Here is a 24,457-nt window from a genome sequence, read left to right on the forward strand (position 1 = left end):
TATGCTTTAGTTCTGGCAAAATCTTTCATGGAAGAATGACACTAATTTGTTTTTACGAATCTTTTTGCCAAGCTATAACTTTAGGATTTACTGCCCGGCTCTCAGAGGGCAATGAGGGGCAGAGAGAGAAGGATGTAAACACTGCAGATATTTATTCTAAGCCTGAGTGCGGAGCACCCCATTATTCACTGGCCACAAATGAGGATGTGGGCACAGGAGAGTCTCTGTTTTATGCTTGTTTTGTTTATGTAATGCAGGCTCCGAAATGATTATTTGGAATGCTTTATATCTCTTTACTGCTTTGACAGTCTGTGTAACCACAGGAATATGCACAACCTGTTCGCTGTTTTTTGGAGGTATGTCAAAACATATTTGAATTTAATTATTTTTTGTATGTGCAGCATCAAGAGATGCTTTCTGGTTCTTTTCATTCTTTTTTCTATTTCATGTATTTTACAAAGTTTATGCCAAATCTCACTTATTCAAGTAGGCTTAGAAATTAGTCTTAAGTATAACCAACAGAAATAGCAAAATGCAGCCGTGCCATTATTCCATTTTCTATTCAGGGGGGCTGTGCTCCAAATTCTTTTAGTGTCTTACTCAGTATTGTTTATTTCAACTATCATTGAAATATTTAAGTAAAGATACGAAGCACAGGGAATGCTTTTGAACTGCAGTCATTGAAACCAACAATTTTATAAAACACTCTTTAGCACTGAAAAAATGTGAAGTTGAAAAGACTTTTTAAGGGATTATAAAGATGACGATAGCTCAGCCTGTGCTCGACTCAAGCTCACACTGCTGAGAGACGTGGGAATGGCAGGCAAGGGACTGAACCATCCCTACAGTGGAATGAGCTCATTATAGGGCTACTTTTACCTTTGTCAACCTGACTGGCAATATCCAATCCTTAATTAAATTATTCATATTAATTTTTAAACTGTATATAGTCATTGTACATGGTACTGGGTTATATAAAGTCTGATTATTTCTAAAGACTTTCTGGAATAGTTAGTTCTCAGTTGCTATGACAAAATGCCAGAGATGAAGAAATGCTTATTTTTTCACTCATGGTTTCAGGAGTTTTAGTCCATGGCAAGTGGGCTCCTTTGCTTTGGGGGAAAGAACTGTTTATCTTTACAAGGCAACAAGCAAACAGACACACCAAAAACCAAGACCGGAAAAAGTGAGCACTGAGTTCTAGAATTTATTCTTTAACATGTGTTCCCCAAGATCCAACTTCCTTCCACTGGGCCCTACTTCTTTTTTTTTTTTTTTCAATGCAGTTTATTCAGGAACCTTGAACAATCTTCTGACCCTGGGGAAAGCCAGCCCACAGCTTAAATAGCCTCTGGGTAGCCAACCCCAGCGTGCCACGTGGGCAATGCAGATAGGTCCACATACATGAAAGCAAGCCAGATCCTCAGCCTTAGCCAAATATGGAGTTGTTTGTGACAGAGAGCACTCACCATTGGGAAGGTGGAAGGCGGAAACCAGCTCCATCTTTAAGGCGCTGCCTTACGCAGCTCTCTACAGTTCCCCCTTTTTGTTTTAGACGCATCAGGCAAGAGTAGAGGTCTGATCTCTGATATTAGAAATAAATTGGGACTTTGTACCGATGTTCATTTAGGTGTCATCCACCCAAAGAGCATCAGACCTGTCTGATACCTTTTTCTCAGAGGCGGGACCTGGGGCATCAACCCGCATGCAGGGCCCTACTTCTTAATCATACCACTAACTTCCAACAGTGCCAAAGGCTAGTGACCAAGTGTACATAAAACCATAATGACCTTCATGGGCTGTTTCAGCTTCAAAGTGTAACACTTTTATATTCTAAAACCATCAAGTCTCTGAAGAAAGAGATTGAGGAAGATTCTAGACTTCTCACGGTCTTGTAGAATTAATACTGTAGAAACAGCCATTCCATCAAAATCAATGAACAGATTCAATGCAGTCTCAACCAAAATCCCCACATTCATGACGGAACTAGAAAAAAGCATGGTAAATTCACAATGAACCACGAAAGAAACGGTAGCCAAAGCAATACTGAGAAAAACAGACAATGTAGAGGAGTTACCATTCCAGATTTCTCATAGAGCTAGAATAATAAAAACGGCATGATATTGGCACAGAACAGACATTTAGACCGGTGGAATAATGACAACAACACCACCCAAACTGACTGCACGCAGCTGCAGCCGACTGCATTTTACCAAGTTGTCAAAAGCCACGCATTGGGAAAAGAAAGCATCATCAACAATGCTAACAAAACCAGGTATCTGCATGTACAAGAACAAAATTAGACCCACTAGAACCTGTACAAAAACCAGCGCTGACACTGAAGGTGCCAGGAGAAACCGTAGGCAGTATCCTACAAGACACAGGTGTAAGGGAAGACTCTTCTGTCTAGGGCTCCATTAGCTCAGGAATTACAGTCAACAGTTGACAAATGGACCCTCATAAAAGTACGATTTTTATTTTCCTTTAACCAACATTTCTCTCTAGCCCATCTTTCTTTTCTTTTTTCTCTCCCTCCCTCCCTTTCTGTCTCTTTCTCTCCTTTTTTTGTTTCTTTATATTTTTTATTTTATTTTATTTTTTTCCGAGACAGGGTTTCATTGTGTAGCTCTGGCTGTCCTGGAACTCCGTAGACCAGGCTGGCCTTGAACTCAGAGATGGGCCTGGCCCTGCCTCTGCAGTGCTGGGATTAAAGGTGTGTGACACCACCGCCCTGCAGCCAGCAGCCCCTCTTTCTATTCCAGCCTGAAACCAGGACTAGTGTCTTTATCTTGTTTGTAAATCCCCCCTTGTCCAATGGGCTGTATCTACAGAGTAAGACACGGAGGCGAATGAAATAAAACAAAAACAGTGTGGTTCTCAACCTTCTTAATGCTGTGACCCTTTAATACAGTTCTTTGTGTTGTGGTGACCCCCAACCATAAAATTATTTTCGTTGTTACTTCACAGCTGTAAAATTGCCACTGTAAATATCTGCTTTCCCATGGTGGCGACCCACAGGTTGAGAAATATTTGTCTAGAAGGCGTGATGGCTGATGGGTATGGGAGGCTGGGCTCTCGCTCAGCAGGTCCAGTTAAGCCCTTAATTTTTAAAGTGCTCTAGCATGGGGGACTTATTTCCATGACATTCTTTCAAGAAGAGAGCCTGCTGCTTGTGGTCGTGTGAAGTGAAGGCTTTTTGTTCCCAAGCAGAAAACCTGGCTGCCCTGAGACACACAAACTGTGCTTATAAGGGAGGAATCACAAGGGGGGCGTGTACCTGGCCTATAAAAAGGGATTTCGAGAGGCTTCTGTTTCACAGACAGTGGTCCTAAAGCCTTGGGGGTCAGGAATGGGGACTGTTGGAATCTGGGGTGTGGGAGGTGCTTCCAGGAGTGGCTCTCGGGACTCCTTTCCTCAGCCCCCGTCCTCTTGCTCCTCACACAGCGATCTCAGGGTGTGCATGAGTTCCTACCTGCCTTTCTTTAGCATGGGACCCTCCAGAAGAGCCTGTGTACGGATAGCATAATTCCCGCCCGCCCCCCAGAAGACAGAGGAAAATCAAGATGAGGGAGGAGCTCCGAGTAAGGGAGGCAGAAACATATGCGCTGCTCGTCCAGCAGGTGGCAATGACAGCACGTGGCTAGGCTGAGAGGCAGCCCAGACCCGAGGACCAGCGCCAGGGCTGTTTTTGCTCATCTCCAAGGCTGATTCCAGGACCTGGTACCTGCCATCGCTTGAGCCCTCGGCTGATCTTGTAAGAGCTTTTCCGTTTGATAATTTATAGGAACATCACTTGCTTCCATTCTATCCAGCGGCTTATTTAGAAAGGCTGAGCATGTTTTCATAGATCAGCAACCCTCCAAATATGAAGGGAAATAAAATGTTTTTCAGCCTGGTGATGGCGAGGGTTTGTCTGCCTTAAGCACTTCAGCGACCTGACGATCAAATAAGGACAAGGTTGTGGTTTTGATCTCTGTGGAGGCCAATTACTTTATTCTATTGTGCGGTCAAAGGCCTCACCGCCGGTGTGTTTAACCACCTGGGAAACGCTTGCTTTGCTTGTGGGAGGTCAGCTGTGTGGCGGGGTCAAAGAAATTCACTAAAGCTCGGGGAAAAGTTCTGCCTTAGCGCCATGCAGTCTTGGGTTAAAATCCCTCTCCTTGAAGGCAACAGACATCGTATGTGAACGTAGCAGGAAGTAACGTTCAAAGCCGTTAACTGTTCATGTGATAATCCACTTGTACACAGGGAGAATGGTTTTTGCCATTTGAAACCGCGGTGAATTCTCTGCTTCAGTGGACTATCTCTGTAGAACCTTATCTTCATTCTCCTTGCTGGTCTCAGAGAAAGTCAGAGGTGGAAAAGAATCTGGGAAGAAAGAGCAGACTGAGTCTCTGTCCTCCTCACACCACTGCCTTGTAGAGCTACACATGAGGGTACCCACCTTCCTACCATAGTATTCGGGTCAGAAGGCTTCTCTGAGGAGAAAACACCAGGATCCTTTGGTTCATACATGAGAGCCCAACTTCCTTTTTTTTCTGGCTTCATTTCATACTGCCCCAGAGAGCCCTGTCTCATGGTGCTTCACCTCTGTGGCTGTGTCCATCACCCATTCAATTTTGCAAGCCAGATTCCTAGGATCCGCGCCTAACACCTTACTTCTCTTGACTTGTTGTCTCACTCCCAAATCTTGTAAGCTGTGTCTCCTTTAAATCTAACATCATCTATACCATCACCCCTCTTGTCTATGATCTCTCCATTTCTGCTGGATGTCTGAGTAAGCTCCTTTGGTATATGTTCATTCTAGTCTTCACTATGAACCCCTTTCAGAAAGGAGCTTCTGTTGGTCTGGCCACAAGATTGTCCCAAAGCAGGTCTGTTAATATTTTCTATGCATGGGATCAGGACCTCTTTACATTTAAGAACTATTCTTTGACCTGGACAGGAAAAGCGGGAAAAAGCTTTGATGCAACAAGACACCGTGTATAACCCCATGTCATTTGCTCATACACTGAAATACAAACAGAATTCTAGGGAGCACTGTCTTACACTGCATTGAACAGTAGGGTCACTGCAGGCAGAGGGAGAGGGCGGTGAGGCTTCAGGAGACCTTCATGGAGGCCTCTGCAGCAGACACACTTGTGCAGAGCTTAGGGTTGTCAGCTAGGCGTGAGAGTCTCATCTTTGGGGAATTCAGAATCTAGACTCAGAAAACAAGATTCCACATTATGACCCTGAATACTTTGGCTGAATACTTTGAGCTGAAGACTATTGGAATGGCCTCAGTAGCAAGGTCTCTTTGTGACCTCCCATCTTACTTTCTCCTGATACCTTCTCTATGTCATGATAGGCCACGAAAATGAGAATTCCTTCCTACAAGAGGAGTCAGAGTAACCAGGACCTCATTCCCTTAAACCCAGTTAGTTAATCTAAGAATGTTGTCTAACCTTCTTTATATATAAAATCTCACTACAAGGAAATTCCTTGATCTATCTGGCCTGAATTTGGATCATTTCAGAATGGGTTATTTCAGAATTCATCCTGTCCCATGCTCAGGGATGAAGATGTGTATGGTGGGACCAAAAAATAATCTGATTTCTCCCTTTAGTCTTCTATATTAGCCCACTCTTTCTCCGTGTGTGTGTGTGTGTGTGTGTGTGTGCGCATGTCACAGGCCAGAAGAGGGCACTGAGCATCTTCCTCTCTCTCCATCTATTCCTTTGAAGCAGAATTTCTCCCTGTTGTTTTCTCAACTAGGCTGGAAGTCAGCAAGCTCTGGGGATCCTCCCATCTCTACCTGTTTTGGGGCTAGGATTACAGTTATGCACAGGACTTGTTATATTGTTTCTTGGATTTGAACTCCAGTTCTTACAATTTCCCAGAAAATGCTCTTAACAGCTGCACCTCATCATTTCTATGTAGTTTTCCATGATACACTAAATGTAGGCTTAGTAGTATTCTCCTTTGGGTCTTTTCTGTCTTCATTTTTGAAGGCGCCACATAATGTAAAACTTTGATTGAATAGAATTGTTATGGTTTTCTCTTGTGCATCTTTCCATAGAAATATGTTTCTGACACTTATGATACATCTTTTCTGAAAGGGAAGGAAGGTCATTAGGTAAAATATGTGCTATGGAATCTGCTTAAATCCAGTATAACACAAACACCAAGTCAATGCAGGTGACATTTATTGTAATCAAGCCGCTACTGATTGATCAGGGCCACAGAATGGATTTGGAAGCTGAACTTCGACCCTGAGCCAGAATATTACAGAATATTTAAGCTTGCAGAAGACAAACATCTGTGCCAAGTTATTGTTACATTTTTCACCAATCGGTATAGGAGTTTGTTCCTGGGCCTGGGAATGTGAACTTAGTTTTCCCCTATGAGAAAATGCAGTCTGAAAACAAAATGGTGGGTTTTAGAACAAGTTTCTTTCTCTTGTTCTCAATGATAGGCAAATACATAAAGAAACAAAGTTCATAATTGTAATTAATCTTTTGAAGGAAAAGACCAGTATATTGTGAGCAAGAGTGACATGAGCAAGAGGGTCATGATTTTGTTTGAGGATTAAGAAAGGGCTAAGAAGCAGAGTGAAGGTGAGTGAAGCCTGTGGAGGATTGGTGGGCAGCATTCTGCACAGCAGGGGCTGGTGAAGGGAAAACAGAGCATAGGACTCATGCAGCCCCAGATGCATAGATGGGGCTGGTGCAAAGAGAGCCTGGAGAAGAGAGTGAAGGGTGAGACTCAAAGGATTGCCAAGGCCATGCGCAGGGTTGGACTTTTCTCAGAGGTGATGGGAAGAGAGCCATTCTGAAGGTTTAGAGAGTGTCACCACAAAATTATATGTAAAACTCAGCCTGATTACAGTTTTCAGAGGGACAAATAGAAAAGCACAGAGAGCAATTCTATGTACTGAGTGGGTGGTGCAGCTCTTTAGATGGATCAGCAAAAGCAGCTCCGGTTGGCATGGAAAACCTAGGACAGGGACAGAATGTCCATAATCAAGAGGCAAGAGTGACAGATGGCAGGAGCTAGCTCTATGTGTAATGAAGCTATGGACAAGTGCTGGTCAGGAATCTACAGAGAGGATGTGGAGATGTGGGTACAGGTGCCATCCATTGTCTGTGCCCAAGACACAAGATTTTTTTCCCCAATGTATGGAGCTGTATGTGCTCAAGGAGGAGCTAAAACAGAGCAGCTTCATGTTGTAGGAATAAATTCTTTGGAAAACTGATGACACTCAGAGAGAAGTAAAGTCTGGAGTTATTTAAGTAGCAGGAACACCAGAAGCTGGCGTTTTCCATAGTACTGTCAACTATGATAACTACTATTTATCAAATGCCTTTAACAGACTTCACTCTGCCAGGGGCTTGACATGCCATTTACAATCTACTCACCCGATTCTTTCACTGTACCTTCCCAAAGTGAGGATCTGAACGGAGAGGACCACAGCACCATCTAGGTCCTTTCAGTAGACATCTCTATTTGCAGTCATTGATCCTTCCTGCAGGGGAGCGTTTTACTGCTATTGTTAGAGAAAGAAGCTGGAGTTTTTCAATGAGATTGCTGTTCTAAAGGAGAGGAATCTGCAATGGATCTGGACACATTGCAAAAGTGAGATTTGAATTATCATTTCTCTGATTCTAAGATTCATCTCCATTCCATCTGTATTAGTTAATTTTCTGTTGTTGTGATAAAACATCCTGACTAAACACATCTTATGGAAGAGTTTATTTGGGCTTATGGTTCCAGAGGGATAAGAGTACCTCACAGCAGGAAGGCATAGCACTGAGTAGCAAACATGAAATAAGAGGCTGAAAGCGCTTACTTTCAAATGAAAGCAAGAAGCAGAGAGCAAGCAGGAAATGGGGCCAAACTGTAAACATCCACACCCCCCCAGTGATGTGTTTCCCTTCTACCAAAGGTTCTACAACTTCACCAACTACGGATCAAGTGTTCAAATATTTGAGTCTGTGGGGGACATTCTCATTCAAAGCACTGTAACGTCCTATCAAAGAACTACTCATCACTTGTAGTGTCATTAGGAGCCATACATTTATTTATACGAACATTTATTCTACTACAATGTGAGCTTATTGAGGTCAGTGACCGTGTATTATTTGTTTTTGAACTTCTCTTTTGTAAAGCAGTTGTTAAACAGTTGCTATAGAAAGGGATGGAGCTATAGACTGCTGTGCTTTTCCTGTAAGAAAAGGAAGAACTTGTGTCATTAGCTTCGTAATAGACTCATTAGCTCCTATGGTTGCAGGGAATATATCCAGAGGAGAAAGACCACTGATGTCACCCAAGCTTCCTTTCTACATTCTGTTGTCACTCACATTGAAGTTCCCTAGCCCTCATGCCCTTACGTCATGGTCCTCCACCCTGAAACTGCCGTACATTCCATCACTGGGGAATCAGAGTAGAGGTCCTTTGAAAGGCTATGGTTTGCAGCTACTTAATGGACTCTTGAGAATTATGTACACACATCACTACAGAGGAGCAGGGATTCTGGGAAAGGGATGCTGGCTGTGTGGCCAATTAAGATGCACACTGTATAATGCCAATGTTTCCTCACAGGGCAACTCAACAGTAGGTTTTAATTATGCAGTAATAAAAAAATGGACTAACAGCAGTAAATTATAGTTGGTGTCTAGGAATTATTTCAGTCCAGTAGTGAAAAATTTACAAATTACATGAAACAAATATTCTGAGTTAACCACAGAGTGTTTGTAGAGCTGGTCTTGTGTAAAAGACATCAACATTTTTCATTACCACCTTGCTGCTTCTGGCTGATTAGCATGGCAACTGTGCTAGGGATGGATTAAGAGAGCCCTGGGTGGAGAAGAGTAGATTTGACACACTGTGGAGACACTGAGAAGTGACAAGGCCTAGGGGGGTGAATAAGAGTCTTCATATGTATAGAACTGAGGGAAAGTCACTTGGACTCATGTAAGCTTCAAAGATGTGGCAAGGGGAAGTGAAAACTGTTCTGTTGGCCAGGCATGAGGGGAGAAGGAATATTGGCCATGTCTAAGGCAGAGAGGTCAGTGTTATCTGTTCAGAGGCAGAGATGCTGAGAGACTTGACTGCTGAAAAGAGGACATGGCTGTTGTAAGCAGCCTACAGCCAAAGCAGAAGTGTCTACTTTTTTTTTTTTTTTTTTTTTTGTAGCTGCTACAACCTGTGAGATTTTGGGAAAAGAGTTTTTTTTTTTTTTTCCCCTCCAAATTGTAAGGAAATAAATAACTTGGTAAGGCTGAGGTTTAGTTAGTTTTATTAAAATGTATCTTTGTCTGTGACCCAGGGGCAGTGATCTACTTACTTCATACCACACACTGTGCTACATGCTTACAGAGACATGAAGACTTTTATTAAGGTCATACAGCCTCATGACAAACTGCAGTATCTCTAGCCTGTCACTCACTCAGTTGTGCTCATTTGATCAAGGCATTTGTAAGCCAACAGCCACTTGATGTGTAGGTGTGCTTTGTGACAGGTTCTGTCAGCTTTGCTGGGATTTGTTGCTCTATTGTTTTATACTCTTCCCAATGTGAGGTTAACCTTGAGGAGCCGCTTTTGAGTGATGGACTACTGTGAAGCAAATATTTTCTTTTTTCTCTTTCATTTTTATTTAATTTTTCTTCCATATATATATTTATTTCTCTATATTTATTTAATCACTTTAAAGCCTGATACCAACCCCCTCCCTCCTCTCCTCCCAGTCCCACCCTCAAACCCCATTTTCTTCCCCATTCCCCCATCTCCTTCTCAGGGTACCAACCCACTCAGATACTTCAAGTCGCAGCAGGACTAAATGAATCTTCTTCCACTGAGGCCAGATAAAACAGCCTAGCTAGGGGAAAGGGATCCAAAAGCAGACAACAGAATCAGAGACAGCCCCTACTCCCATTGTTAGGGGACCCACATGATGACCAAGCGGCATATCTGCTACATATGTGTAGGAAGTATGGGTCCAGCCCATGCATGCTCTTCTGTTAGTGGTTCAGTCTCTGTGAGGTCCCATGGGGGTTAGTTTACTCTGTAGGTCTTCTTGCCCTTCCTTGACCCCTCCAGCTCCTTCAATCCTTTCTCCCACTGTTTTACAAAAGTCCCGTGCTAGGCCTATTGTTTGGCTGTTTACATCAGCTGCTGGCTGAAGCCTCCAGGAAGACAATTATGCTGGGCTCCTGTCTACGAGCAAGCATAGCAGAGTATCATTAATAGTGACAGGGGTTGACTCTCTCCCATGGGATGGGTCTCAAGTTGGGCCAGTCATTGGTTTGCCATTCCTTCAATTCTGCTCCATTTTATTCTTACACTTTTTGTAGGTGAGACAAATTTTGGGTTGGAGGTTTTACGGGTGGGTTGGCATCCCCTTCCCCTCAAGTCTCACCTAGCTACAGGAGTTAGCAATTTCAGGCTCCGTATCCCCTGCTGTTAGAAGGTTCAGTTAGGGTCACCCCATAGACTCCCAGGAGCCTCCCTGCCCCAGGAATGCCTCCCATGCAACCAATTTCCATTCTCTCTCCTAGTTTCCCCATCTCCATTCTTCCCTTCTCATACCTGATTGTACCCCATTATCTTTCCCCACCCCTCCTCTACCCAGTTCCATCACTCCATCTACTTCAGATCACTCTTTTATTTCCCCTTCTGAGATTCAGGCAGCCTCCTTTGGGTCTTCTTTGGCTTCTTTGGGTCTGTGGATTATAGCATAGTTAATATCCACTCATAAGTGTAATTTATGGCTAATAATCACTTATAAGTGAGTACATACCATGCATGTCTTTCTGGGTCTGGGTTACCGCACTCAGGATTATCTTTTCTAGTTCCACCCATTTGCCTGCAAATTGCACAACATTTTTATTTTTAATAGCTGAGTAGTATTCCATTTTGTAAATGTACCACATTTTCTTTATCCATTCTTCAGCTGAGGGACATCTAGGTTGTTTCCAGATTCTGGCTATTACAAATAAAGCTGCTATGAACATAGTTGAGCAAGTGTCCTTCTTGTGTACTTGAGCATCTTTCGGCCCCAGAGTGGTATAGCTGGTCTTGAGGTAGACCTATTCTCAATTTCAAGAGAAACCTCCAGATTAATTTCCATAATAGTTATACAAGTTTTCACTCCCAAAAGCAATGAAGGATTGTTCCCCTTGCTCCACATCCTTACCAGCATGTGCTATCACTTGAGTTGTTGATCTTAGCCATTCTGATGGGTATACGATTAAAATCTCAGAGTCATTCTGATTTGTATTTTTCTGATGACTAAGGACATTTCTTTCAGTGCTTCTTGGCCATTCAAGATTCCTCTGTTGAGGATTCTCTGTTTAGCTCTGTACCCCAATTTTTAATTGGGTTATTTGTTTTGTTGGTGTTTAATTTTTTGAGTTCCTTATATATTTTGGATACTAGACCTCTGTAGGATGTAGGCTTGGTGAAGATCTTTTCCCATTCTATAGGCTGCCATTTTGTCCTATTGGCAATATCCTTTGCCTTGCCGAAGCTTTTCAGTTCATGGAGTTCCATTTATTAATTGTCTATCTTAGTTCCTAAGCTGTTGGTATTTGGTTCAGAAAGTTGTCTCCTGTACCAATGAGTTTAATGCTATTTCCCACTTTCCCTTTTATTAGGTTTAGTATATCTGGTTTTATGTTGAGGTCTTTGATCCACTTGGCTGTTTTACTATGTTAATCTTGCTGATACATGAGCATGAGAGATCTTTTCATCTTATGATATCTTTCTTCAATTTCTTTCTTCAATGACTTAAAGTTCTTGTCATACAAGTCTTTCACTTGCTTGGTTAGAGTTACATGGAGATATTTTATGTTTTTTTTTTTTTTTTTTTTTTTTTGTGGTGATTTTGAAGGATGTAGTTTCCCTAATTTCTTTCTAGGTCAGTTTATCATTTGTATACTGGATGTCTACTGATTTTTTGAGTTAATTTTCTTTTTTTTTTTCATGTGAATTAAAAGTTACTTTTATAAACAATATTTCTGGAAACAACTCTATTAGGAATATAACATCATGTTGCTGTTTTTTTTTTGCCTCTGTAAAATTCTTTTTTTTTAATTTTTTCATCAATTACACTTTATTCATTCTGCATCCTCCCATAAGCCCCTCCCTCCTCTCCTCCCAATCCCACCCTCCCTCCTCCCTCTGCTTGCATGCCACTCCCCAAGTCCACTAATAGGGGAGGTTCTCCTCTCCTTTCTGATCTTAGTCTGTCAGTTCACATCAAAAGAAAACAGGAAACAACCTAGGAACCTATCACAGAGGGCCTCTGAAAGCCTCTGCCCTTCAGACTATCAAAGCAGATGCTGAGCCGGATGGGCAACTGTTGGGCAGGAGAACGGAATTTTAGGTAAGAACTGGGAAATAGTAAGAGCTGGAGAGGACAGGGTCTCCACAAGGAGAGCAACAGAACAAGAAAATTTGAACATAGGGAACTTCCCAGAGACTCATACTCCAACCAAGGACTATTCATGGAGATAACCTAGAACCCCTGCACAGATGTAGCCCAGGGCAGTTCAGAGTCCAATTGGGTTACATAGTAATGTGAAGAGGGACTGCCTCTGACATAATCTGATTGGCCTGCTCTTTGATCACCTCCCTCTGGGGGGGGGGGAGCAGCCTTACCAGGCCACAGTAGAGTTAATTTTCTATTCAGCCACTTTGCTGAAGGTTTTATCAGCTGTAGGAATTCCCTGATAGAATTTTTGGGATCACTTATATATACGATCATATCATCCATGAATAATGACACTTAGACTTTTTCTTTTCCAATTTATAACTCCTTGATCTCCTTCAGTTGTCTTATTGCTCTAGCTAGGACTTCAAGCACTATATTAAAGAGATATGGAGAGAGTGGGAAGCCTTGTCCCTGAATTTAGTGGAATTGCTTTGAATTTCACTCCATTTAATTTTATGTTGACTATTGGCTTGCTGTATATTGCTTTTATTATGTTCATATATAGGCCTTGTATCTCTGATCTCTCTAAGACTTTTATCATGAAAAGGTGTTGGACTTTGTTGAAGGACTTTTCTGGATCTAATGAAATGAACATGTGATTTTTTTCTTTCAGTTTGTTTTTGTGGTGGATTACACTGATGGATTTTTGTATGTTGAATCATTCCTGCATCCCTGGGATAAAGCCAATTTGATCATGGTGGATGATGTAGTTGATGTGCTCTTGGATTTGGTTTCTGAGTGTTTTATTGAATGTTTTTGAATCGATGTTCATGAGTGAAATTGGTCTAAAATTCTCTTTCTTTGTTGGGTCTTTGTGTGGTTTAGGTATCAGGGTGACTGTGGCTTAACAGAATGAGTTTGGCAAAGTTCCTTCTGTTTCTATTTTGTGGAAGAGTTTGAGGAGTGTTGGTATTAGCTCTTCTTTGAAAGTCTAGTAGAAATTCTGAGCTAAAACCATCTGGCCCTGGGCTTCTCTCTGTTGGGATACTTTTAATGACTGCTTCTATTTATTTAGGGATTATAGGTCTACTTAAATTTTTGACCTGATCTTGTTTTAATGTTAGTAAATGGTATCAATCAAGAAAATTGTCCATTTTGTTTAGATTTTCCAATTTTGTGGAGTGCAGGTGTTTGAGGCAAGATCTAATGATTCCTTGGATTTCCTCATTGTCTGTTGTTATGTCCCCCTTTTCATTTCTCATTTTGTTAATTTGGATACTGTCTCTCTACCTTTTGGTTAGTTTGGATTAGAGTTTGTTTATTATGCTGATTTTCTCAAAGAACCAGCTCTTGGTTTTATTTATTCTGTTGTTCTCTTTGTTTCTAATTTATTATTTTTAGCTCCTTCCCTCAACTTTTTCTTCCTGCCATCTACTTTTCTTGGGTGTGTTTGCTTCTTTATGTTCTAGAGCTTTCAAGTGTGCTTTTAAATTGTTAGTATGAGAACTCTCCAGTTTTTTAATGAAGGCATTTAGTGCTATGAACTTCCCTCTTAGTATTGCTTTCATTATGTTCCATAAGTTTGCATATGATTTTATTCATTTTTATTGGATTGTAAAAATTATTTAATTTCTTTGTTTTCCTCCATGACTCAGTGTTCATTGAATAGAGCATTGTCAGTTTCCATTTGGTTGTAGGTTTTGTTTTTTTTTCTGTTATTGTTGAAATCCGGCTTTAATCCATTGTGGTTTGGTAAGATACAAGGGGTTATTTTTGATTTTTTTTTTTTTTTTTGTATTTGTTGAGGCTTGCTTTGTGACAAAGTATATGGTCAGTTTTGGAGAAGGTTCCATGAGGTGCAGAGAAGAACGTATATTTCTTTGTGTTTGGGTGACATGTTCTGTAGATATCTGCTAGGACTATTTGATTTACAGTATCTGTTAGTTTAATTATTTCTCTGTTTAGTTTCTTTCTCAATATTCTGTCTTTTGGTGAGAGTGGGGTGTTGAAGTCTCCCAATATTAATGTGTGGAAATTGATGTGTGACTTACACTTTAGTAATTTTTTTAAAACAAATGTGGGTGCTCTTGTTTTGTCCAGAATTGAAACCTCATTTTGGTTGACTTTCTTTGATGAGTATGAGTGTCCTTCCCCATTTCTTTTGATTAATTTTGGTTGAAAGTCCATTTTTATTAGATACTAGTCTGGCTACTCCAGCTTGCTTCTTGGGTCCATTTGCTTAGAAAACCTTTTTCTAGCCTTTTACTCTGAAATAATCTCTAACTTTGTTGGTGAGGTGTGTTTTTTATATGCAGCAGAATGATGGATCCTGCTTTCACATCCATTCTGTTAACCTGTGTCTTTTTATTGGGAACTGAGACCACTGATGTGGAAATACATTAATGAGCAATAATCATTAATTCGTGTTATTTGGATGTTGGTGGTGTTAGCGTATGTGTTTTTCTGTGTGCTTCCTTTTTTTCTGGTGTGGAATTAATTATTTTCTGTGTTGTCTTAGATATATCTAACCTCTTTAGCTTGGAATTTTTCTTCTAGTATTTTCTGTATGGCTGAATCTGTGGATAGACATCATTTAAATTTGTTTTTGTCTTGGAATATCTTGTGGTGGTTGAGAGTTTTGCTGGGTGTACTATTCTAGGTTGGCATCTGTATTCTCTTAGAGGTTATAAGACATCTGTCCAGGCTCTTCTAGCTTTGAGAGCCTCTGTTGGGAAGTCTGGTGTAATTCTGATAGGTCTGCATTTGTAAGTTACTTGCCCCTTTTCCTTTGCAACTTTTAATATTCTTTCTTTGTTGTGTAGATTTAGTGTTTTGGTTATTATTTGGTCGGAGGATTTTCTTTTCTGGTCCAATCTAATTGGTGGTCTGTACGCTTCTTGTATGTTTATAGGCATCTCTGTCTTAGGTTGGGGAAATTTTCTATGATTTTATAGAAAATATTTTGTAGTCCTTGTGTTGTTCTGTTCTTTTTCTATTCTTATTATCTTCAGGTTAGGTCTTTTCACCATATCCCAGATTTCCTGGATGTTTTGTGTCAGGAATTTTTTAGATTTAACATTTTCTTTGACTGACTTATCAATTTCTTCTATTGAATCTTCTATGCCTGAGATTTTCTCTTCAGTTTTTTGTATTCTGTTGGTGATGCTTGCCTCTGTTGTTCCTGTTCTCTTGCTTAGTTTTTCCATCTCCAGGATTCCCTGAGCTTGTGCTTTCTTTATTGTCTGTACTTCCATTTTCAGGTCTTGAATGGTTTTATTCCTTCTCTTCACCTGTTTAATCTTGTTTTTCTTTAAGTGATTTATTCATTTCCTCTTTAAAGACCTCTACCTATTTGACTTTATTTTCCTGTTTGTCTTTAAGGGATTTACTTATTTCCTCTTTAAAGGTCCCTATCATCTTCATAAGATTAGGTTGAAGATGCTTTGGATGTGTTAGGGTGTCCAGGGCTAGCTGTGCTCTGAAGATGCCATATTGCCCATATTGCTCTTGTTGATTGCATTCTTATGCTGGCCTTTTGCCACCTGGTTGTCCTTGGGTTCCTGGTATAGCAGGTATGAGGAAGGTAAGCTTAACGTGGATGTTCCTGTGGAGCAGATGAGGAAGGTAAGCTTAACGTGGATGTTCCTGTGGAGCAGATGAGGAAGGTAAGCTTAACGTGGATGTTCCTGTGGAGCAGATGAGGAAGGTAAGCTTAACGTGGATGTTCCTGTGGAGCAGGCCTTCAGTGGGAAGCCTTGGACTGGATGTTCCTGGTGCAGCAGGCCTCATGCTGTGGCCATTCAATAATAGCTGGATGTTTCTGGGTCCCTGTGGCCTCATCAGGAATGTGGGCTATAGAGCTTGGAGATGTAGCTCACCTCTGCTGAGGGTGCCCCAGGTTGATCTGGCAGGGAGCTTTCTTTCTTTCTTTCTTTCTTTCTTTCTTTCTTTCTTTCTTTCTTTCTTTCTTTCTTCCTTCCTTCCTTCCTTCCTTCCTTCCTTCCTTTCTTTCTTTCTTTCTCTCTCTTTTTTTTTAAGATGAGAACTTTAGGTAATTCTAGGCAACAATTTCTTTAACATGTTGCTTCAGGTAGATATTTGACTTGAGTTTAACTTTATTTTTGTTTTTTTCTTTTTATTAAAAATGGATGTTTCTTCTAACAGATTTAGAGTATCTGGTTTTATGTTGAGGTCTTTGATCCACTTGGACTTTAGTTTTGTGCAGGGTGATGAGTATGGATCTATTTTCATTTTTCTGCATGTAGACATCCAGTTGGACCAGCACTGGTACAACCACTCTGGAAAGCTATCTGGCACTTTCTAAGACAATTAGGAATAGTGCTTCCTCAAGACCCAGCTATACCACTGCTAGGTATATACCCAAACTTTGCTCAAATACACAAAAGGGATACTTGCTCAACCGTGTTTATAGCAGCTTTACTTGTAATAGCCAGAACCTGGAAATAACCCAGATGTCCATCAACGGAGGAATGGGTACAGAAATTGTGGTATTTTTACACAATGAAATACTACTCAGCAATAAAAAAGGAGGAAATCATGAAATTTGCAGGCAAATGGTGGGATCTAGAAAAGATCATTCTGAGTGAAATATCCCAGAAGGAGAAAGACAAACATGGGATATACTCACTTATAGAGACCTATAAGATATGATAAACATAATGAAATCTATATACTAAAAAAGATAATCAAGAGAGCGGACATGGGGTAAGATGACTAATCCTCTTTTAGAAAGACAAATAGGATGTGCATTGAACGTATGACAGGAGTCTACTGAGCGCATCTGAAAGACTCTAACTAGCAGTGTTTTCAAAGCAGATACAAAGACTCATGACCAAACCTTCGGCAGAGTACAGGGAATCATAAGAAAGAAGGGGAGTTAGTATGATGGGGAAAGAATAGGAGCTCCACAAGGACCAAATATATCTGGGCACAGGGTCTTTTCTGAGACTGACATTCAACCAAGGACCATGTATGGATATAACCTAGAACCTCCACTCAGATGTAGCCTGTAGTAGCTCAGTAATAGTGAGGGGAACAAGGATTATTTCTAACAGGAACTCAATGACTGGTTCTTTGGTCTCCCCACCCCACAAGGAAGGAGCAGTTCTGTTAGGCCACAGAGGAGGGCTTTGCAGCCATTCCTGAAGATACCTGATAAAACAGGATCGGATGAATGGGGAGGAGTTCCCCCCCTATCAGTGGACTTGGAAAGGGGCAGGGTGGGGATGAGGGAGGGAGGGTGAGATTGGGAGGGAATGAGGGAGCGGGACACGGCTGGGATACAGAGTTAATAAAATGTAACTGATAAGAAAAAAATAAAATTAAAAAAAATCTCAAAAAAAAAGAAAATAGATGTTTCACATGTAATATATTCTGATCATGGTTTATCCTCCCTCAACGCCTCTGAGATTCCTCCAATCTTGACTTTCATCAAAATACACATCCTTTCTATTTCTTGTTAGAAAACAGAGAGCATCTAAAGAAGAATAATAACATTCAATAAGGTAAAATGAAACCAGAACAGACTGGACTAAGTAAAAACAAACTAATAAGGAAACAAAACAAAAGAAGGCAGAGATATGCATGCTCATGTGTGCAGAGATTCCCTTAAAAACCCAAGCCATAACATGTATGCAAATAACTTGAATTAAAAAAAAAAACTTTGAGGGGGAAGCAGCCTTGCCAGGCTTCAGAGGAAGACAATGCAGCCAGTTCTGATGAGACCTGATAGGCTAGGGTCTGATGGAAGGGAAGGAAGACCTCCCCTATCAGTGGACTTGGAGAGGGGCATGGGAAGAGATGAGTGAGGGAGGGTGGAATTGGGAAGGAATGAGCAAGGGGGCTACAGCTGGGATACAAAGTTAATAAACTACAATTAATATAAAAAATAAAAATTTAATAATAAAAAAATTCTTGTCAAAATCTTATGAGACAAAGGACCCCAAAGGTGCTACTGAGTTCATTTTATTGCTGGACCCGGGGCCTGGCTTTAATAGCTGTTTATATAACCAGTGAGACTCCCTTGGAGAAAACTAACTAGTTTTTCATTTGTAAGTGGCAATCAATTGTAGATAGCTTCTGATTTGGTTAGGGGGGTGGGCTTGTGTCCATTTTTTCTCTCAATGCTGGAAGCTCCCAAGTCCCGTAGCCATTTTATGGCTAGGTTTCTTTAGCAGAACCATAGTATTTGGATTCCTCTAAGTCTCTGGCCTGTCTTGTGTGTTTCTTGGCAGTGTCAGAGACTGACTTCTCTGTGTTCAATGAGTTTTGTAGGTGTTGTATTCATCAATTTGACCTCACTGTCAGATTGTGGAGCTCAAACAATAGCCTTGGTAATATTCTGTGTTGTTTGGGGTTTTCATAGAACCCATTTGTTGACAAATTAGACATAATCTACTTTTGGCACTGGAAGCTTCATTTGGTGACAAGAAATATCCACTTGGGGCCCCATCTCCCCATTATTTGGCAATTCATTCAGATCACCTACATGCATGAATATATTTTAGAATGTTTATGCTCTGTTGGTTTTCCGTACAACCCCTCAAATAGCCTTTAGTTTTAGCTGACTCTCTCCATATTCTTTCCCTCACTCCCCTCTTCCATCCGCCCTACTTGATCTTTCTGTTTGTGTTCCCTGCCATTCCCTATTTATAACTACCCATTCCATTTTCCATCCTAGGAAGATCACTCCCTCCCTTCTATTCCTTTACTCTATCCCTAACTTCAGTGGTTGTATGGATTGTAGTTTGCTTAACAAAGACTTAACAGCCAATATCTACATATAAATGAATACATACCACATTTGTTTTTTTTTTGGGGGGGTCTCAATTACCTCACTCAGGATGATTTTTTCCTAGCTCTTTCCATTTACCTAAGGTTTTTATTATTTTTTTTATATTTTTTAAGTTTTTTTAATTTTATTATTATTTTTTTTATCAGTTACATTTTATTAACTCTGTATCCCAGCCGTGTCCCGATCCCTCATTCCCTCCCACACCCTCCCTCCCTCCCTCATCTCCACCGTGCCCCTTTCCAAGTCCATTGATAGGGGGGACCTCCTCCCCATTCATCTGATCCTGTTTTATCAGGTATCTTCAGGACTGGCTGCAAAGCCCTCCTCTGTGGCCTAACAGGACTGCTCCTCCCTTGTGGGGTGGGGAGGCCAAAGAGCCAGTCATTGAGTTCCTGTTAGAAATAGTCCTTGTTCCCCTCACTATGGGAAACCAATTGGTTACTGAGCTACCACAGGCTAGATCTGAGTGAAGGTTCTAGGTTATATCCATACATGGTCCTTGGTTGAATGTCAGTCTCAGAAAAGACCCTGTGCCCAGATATATTTGGTCCTTGTGGAGCTCCTATTCTTTCCCCATCATACTAACTCCCCTTCTTTCTTATGATTCCCTGTACTCTGCCGAAGGTTTGGTCATGAGTCTTTGTATCTGCTTTGAAAACACTGCTAGTTAGAGTCTTTCAGATGCGCTCAGTAGACTCCTGTCGTACGTTCAATGCACATCCCATCTGTCTTTCTAAACGAGGATTGATTATCTTACCCCATGTCCGCTCAATTGATTATCTTTTTTAGGTGTATAGATTTCATTATGTTTATCATATCTTATAGGCCTATATAAGTGAGTATATCCCATGTTTGTCTTTCTCCTTCTGGGATATTTCACTCAGAATGATCTTTTCTAGATCCCACCATTTGCCTGCAAATTTCATGATTTCCTCCTTTTTGATTGCTGAGTAGTATTCCATTGTGTAAAAATACCATAATTTCTGTACCCATTCCTCCGTTGATGGACATCTGGGTTGTTTCCAGGTTCTGGCTATTACAAATAAAGCTGCTATAAACATGGTTGAGCAAGTATCCCTATTGTGTACTTGAACGAACTTTGGGTATATACCTAGCAGTGGTATAGCTGGGTCTTGAGGAAGCACTATTCCTAATTGTCTTAGAAAGTGCCAGATAGCTTTCCAGAGTGGTTGTACCAGTTTACATTCCCACCAGCAGTGGAGGAGGGTTCCCCTTTCTCCACATCCTCTCCAGCATGTGTTATTGCTTGAGTTTTTCATCTTGGCCATTCTGATGGGTGTAAGGTGATATCTCAGGGTCGTTTTGATTTGCATTTCCCTGATGGCTAATGAGGATGAGCATTTCTTTAAGTGTTTTTCTGCCCTTCGATATTCCTCTGTCGAGAATTCTCTGTTTAGCTCTGTTCCCCATTTTTTAATTGGATTACTTGGTTTGCTGCTTTTCAGCTTCTTTAGTTCTTTGTATATACTGGATATTAGTCCTCTGTCAGATAAAGGGTTAGTGAAGATTCTTTCCCAATCTGTAGGCAGTCGTTTTGTTTTGATGACAGTATCCTTTGCTTTACAGAAACTTTTCAGTTTCATGAGGTCCCATTTATTGATTGTTGCTCTTAGAGCCTGTGCTGTTGGTGTTCTGTTCAGGAAGTTGTCTCCTGTGCCAATGAGTTCTAGGCTGTTCCCCACTTTCTTTTCCAATTGATTTAGAGTATCTGGTTTTATGTTGAGGTCCTTGATCCACTTTGACTTTAGTTTTGTGCAGGGTGATAAATACGGATCTATTTTCATTTTTCTGCATGTAGACATCCAGTTGGTCCAGCACCATTTGTTGAAGATGCTGTCTTTTTTCCATTGAATGGATTTGGCTTCTTTGTCAAATATCGAGTATTCATAGGTGTGTGGATTTATTTCTGGGTCTTCTATGCGGTTCCATTGATCCTCCTTTCTGTTTCTATGCCAAAACCATGCAGTTTTTATTACTGTTGCCCTGTAGTACAGCTTGAGATCAGGGATGGAGATATCTCCAGATGATCTGTTGTTGTACAGGATCGTTTTGGAGATTCTGGGTTTTTTGTTTCTCCATATGAAGCTGAGAATCTTTTTTTCAAGGTCTGTAAAGAATTGAGTTGGTATTTTGATGGGAATTGCATTGAATCTGTAGATTGCTTTTGGCAGTATGGCCATTTTCACAATGTTAATCCTACCAATCCATGAGCACGGGAGATCTTTCCATCTTCTGATATCTTCTTTGATTTCTTTCTTCAGAGACTTGAAGTTTTTCTCAAACAGGTCTTTCACTTGCTTGGTTAGAGTCACACCAATGTACTTTATGTTACTAGTGGCTATTGTGAAGGGTGTTGTTTCCCTAATTTCTTTCTCAGCCTTTTTGTCTTTGGTATATAGGAGGGCTTCTGATTTTTTTGAGTTGATTTTGTATCCTGCCACTTTGCTGAAGGTGTTTATCAGCTGAAGGAGTTCTCTGGTTAAATTTTTGGGGTCGCTCATGTATACTATCATATCATCTGCAAATAGTGACACTTTGACCTCTTCCTTTCCGATTTGTAGCCACTTGATCTCCTTTAGTTGTCTTATTGCTCTGGCTAGGACTTCAAGTACTATGTTGAAGAGATATGGGGACAATGGACAGCCTTGTCTTGTCCCTGATTTCAGTGCATTGATTTAAGTTTCTCTCCATTGAGTTTGATGTTAGCTATAGGCTTGCTGTATATTGCCTTTACTATCTTTAGGTATGTGCCTTGTATCCCTGATCTCTCCAAGACTTTAAACATGAATGGGTGTTGGACTTTGTCAAATGCTTTTTCGGCATCTAAGGAGATGATCATGTGGTTTTTCTCCTTCAGTTTGTTTATGTAGTGGATTACATTGATGGATTTCCGTATGTTGAACCACCCTTGCATGCCTGGGATGAAGCCTACTTGGTCATGGTGGATGATACCTTTGATATGTTCTTGGATTCGGTTTGCAAGTATTTTATTGAGTATTTTTATGTCAATGTTCATAAGAGAGATAGGCCTGAAGTTCTCTTTTTTTGTTGGGTCTTTGTGTGGTTTAGGTATTAAGGTGACTGTGGCTTCATAGAATGAGTTTGGTAGTGTTCCTTCTGTTTCTATTTTGTGGAATAGCTTGAGGAGAATTGGAGTTATCACTTCTTTGAAGGTCTTGTAGAATTCTGCACTGAAGCCATCTGGTCCAGGGCTTTTCTTGGAGGGGAGACTGTTAATGACTGCTTCGATTTCCTTGGGAGATATAGGGCTATTCAGTCTTTCTACCTGATCTTGACTTAGTTTTGGTAGATGGACTCTTTCAAGAAAATTATCCATTTCATTTAGATTTCAAATTTTGTGGCATATAGGGTTTTGTAGTATGACCTAATAATTGTTTGCATTTCCTCAGTGTCTGTGGTTATGTCCCCATTTTCATTTCTGATTTTGCTGATCTGGATAGTTTCTCTCTGCTTTTTAGTTAGTTTGGCTAAGGGTTTGTCTATCTTGTTGATTTTCTCAAAGAACCAGCTTTTTGTTTCATTGATTCTTTGGATAGTTTTATTTGTTTCTAGTTGATTGATTTCAGCCCTTAGTTTGATTATTTCCAGCCGTCTGCTCCTCTTGGGTGTATCTGCTTCTTTTTTTTCTAGGGTTTTCAGTTGGGCCATTAAGTTGTTTGTATGTGATGTTACGAATTTCTTCTTGCAGGCACTTAGTGCTATAAATTTTCCTCTGAGCACTGCTTTCAATGTGTCCCATAAATTTGGGTATGTTGTGCCTTCCTTTTCATTGAATTCTAGGAAGACTTTAATTTCTTTCTTTATTTCTTCCTTAACCCAGCTGTCATTGAGTAGTAAGTTGTTCAGTTTCCATGTGCTTGTCAGCTTTTTGTTGTTTCTGTCTAGCTTTAGTCCATGGTGGTCAGATAGTATACAAGGGATTATTTCAATCCTTTTGTATCTGTTGAGGCTTGCTTTGTGACCCACTATATGCTCTATTTTGGAAAAGGTTCCATGTGGTACTGAAAAGAAGGTGTACTCTTTTGAGTTTGGGTGAAACATTCTGTAGACGTCTATTAGGTCCATTTGATTTAGGGATTCTGTGAGTGCTTTTATTTCCCTATTTGGTGTCTGTCTAGTTGATCTGTCCCTTGGTGAGAGTGGAGTGTTGAAGTCTCCCATTATTAAGGTATTAGGATCAATGTATGATTTAAGCTTTAATAATGTTTCATTTATGAATGTCGGTGCTCTTGTATTTGGGGCATAGATATTCAAGATTGTGATGTCCTCCTGGTGGATTTTTCCTTTGATGAGAATATAGTGGCCCTCCTTATCTTTTTTGATTAACTTGGGTTGAAAGTCTATTTTATTAGATATTAGGATGGCTACTCCAGCTTGTTTTCTGGAACCATTTGCTTGAAAAACAGTTTTTCAGCCCTTTACTCTGAGGTAGTGTTTATCTTTGTTGCATAGGTGTGTTTCTTGGATGCAACAGAATGTTGGATCCTGTTTCCTTAACCATTCTGTTAGCCTGTATCTTTTTATTGGTGAGTCCATTGATATTGATAGATAATAGTGACCAATGCATGTTAGTTCTTTTTGTAATGGAGTCGGTGATCTAACCCTGTTTCATTGCTTGTTTTCTTTTCATTTTTGTTGGGATATTATCTGTATGCCCTGTTTTCTTGGGTGAATTTGTTTTCATTGGATTGGAGTTTTCCTTCTAGTATCTTCTGTAGGGATGGTTTGCTGTGTAGATATTGTGTAAATTTAGTTTTGTCATGGAATATTTTGTTTTCTCCATCTATGTTGATTGAAAGCTTTGCAGGGTATAGTAGTCTGGGTTGACATTTGTGATCTCTTAGAGTCTCCATGATACTCCCCCAGGCCCTTCTGGCTTTCATAGTTTCTGATGAGATGTCCGGTGTGATTCTGATAGGTCTACCTTCATATGTTACTTGGCCTTTTTCCCTTGCTGCTTTTAATATCTTTTCTTTGTTCTGTAGATTTAGTGTTTTGACTATGATGTGACGTGATGTGTTTCTTTTCTGGTCTAGTCTATTTGGAGTTCTGTAGGCCTCTTGTATATTTATGGATATCTCTTTCTTTAAGTTGGGAAAATTTTCTTCTATGATTTTCCTGAAAATATTTTCTGGACCTTGGAGTCTGGAGTCTTCTTTTTCATGAATTCCTATTATTCTTAGATT

At 40.5% G+C, this 24,457-nt stretch overlaps 1 long non-coding RNA gene across 1 annotated transcript in view; it reads left to right on the plus strand.

The window, feature by feature from the left end:
• The first annotated feature begins 3,466 nt into the window (after positions 1-3,466).
• The window catches only part of LOC132648917 (uncharacterized), a 334,735-nt gene continuing 313,744 nt past the window's right edge, over positions 3,467-24,457 (plus strand). The window contains exon 1 of the long non-coding RNA XR_009587304.1: positions 3,467-3,754. This is a non-coding gene — a long non-coding RNA (uncharacterized LOC132648917). The remainder of the gene's footprint in view (positions 3,755-24,457) is intronic.

Source organism: Meriones unguiculatus, chromosome 1, assembly GCF_030254825.1.
Source record: "Meriones unguiculatus strain TT.TT164.6M chromosome 1, Bangor_MerUng_6.1, whole genome shotgun sequence".
Lineage (NCBI taxonomy): Eukaryota > Metazoa > Chordata > Mammalia > Rodentia > Muridae > Meriones > Meriones unguiculatus.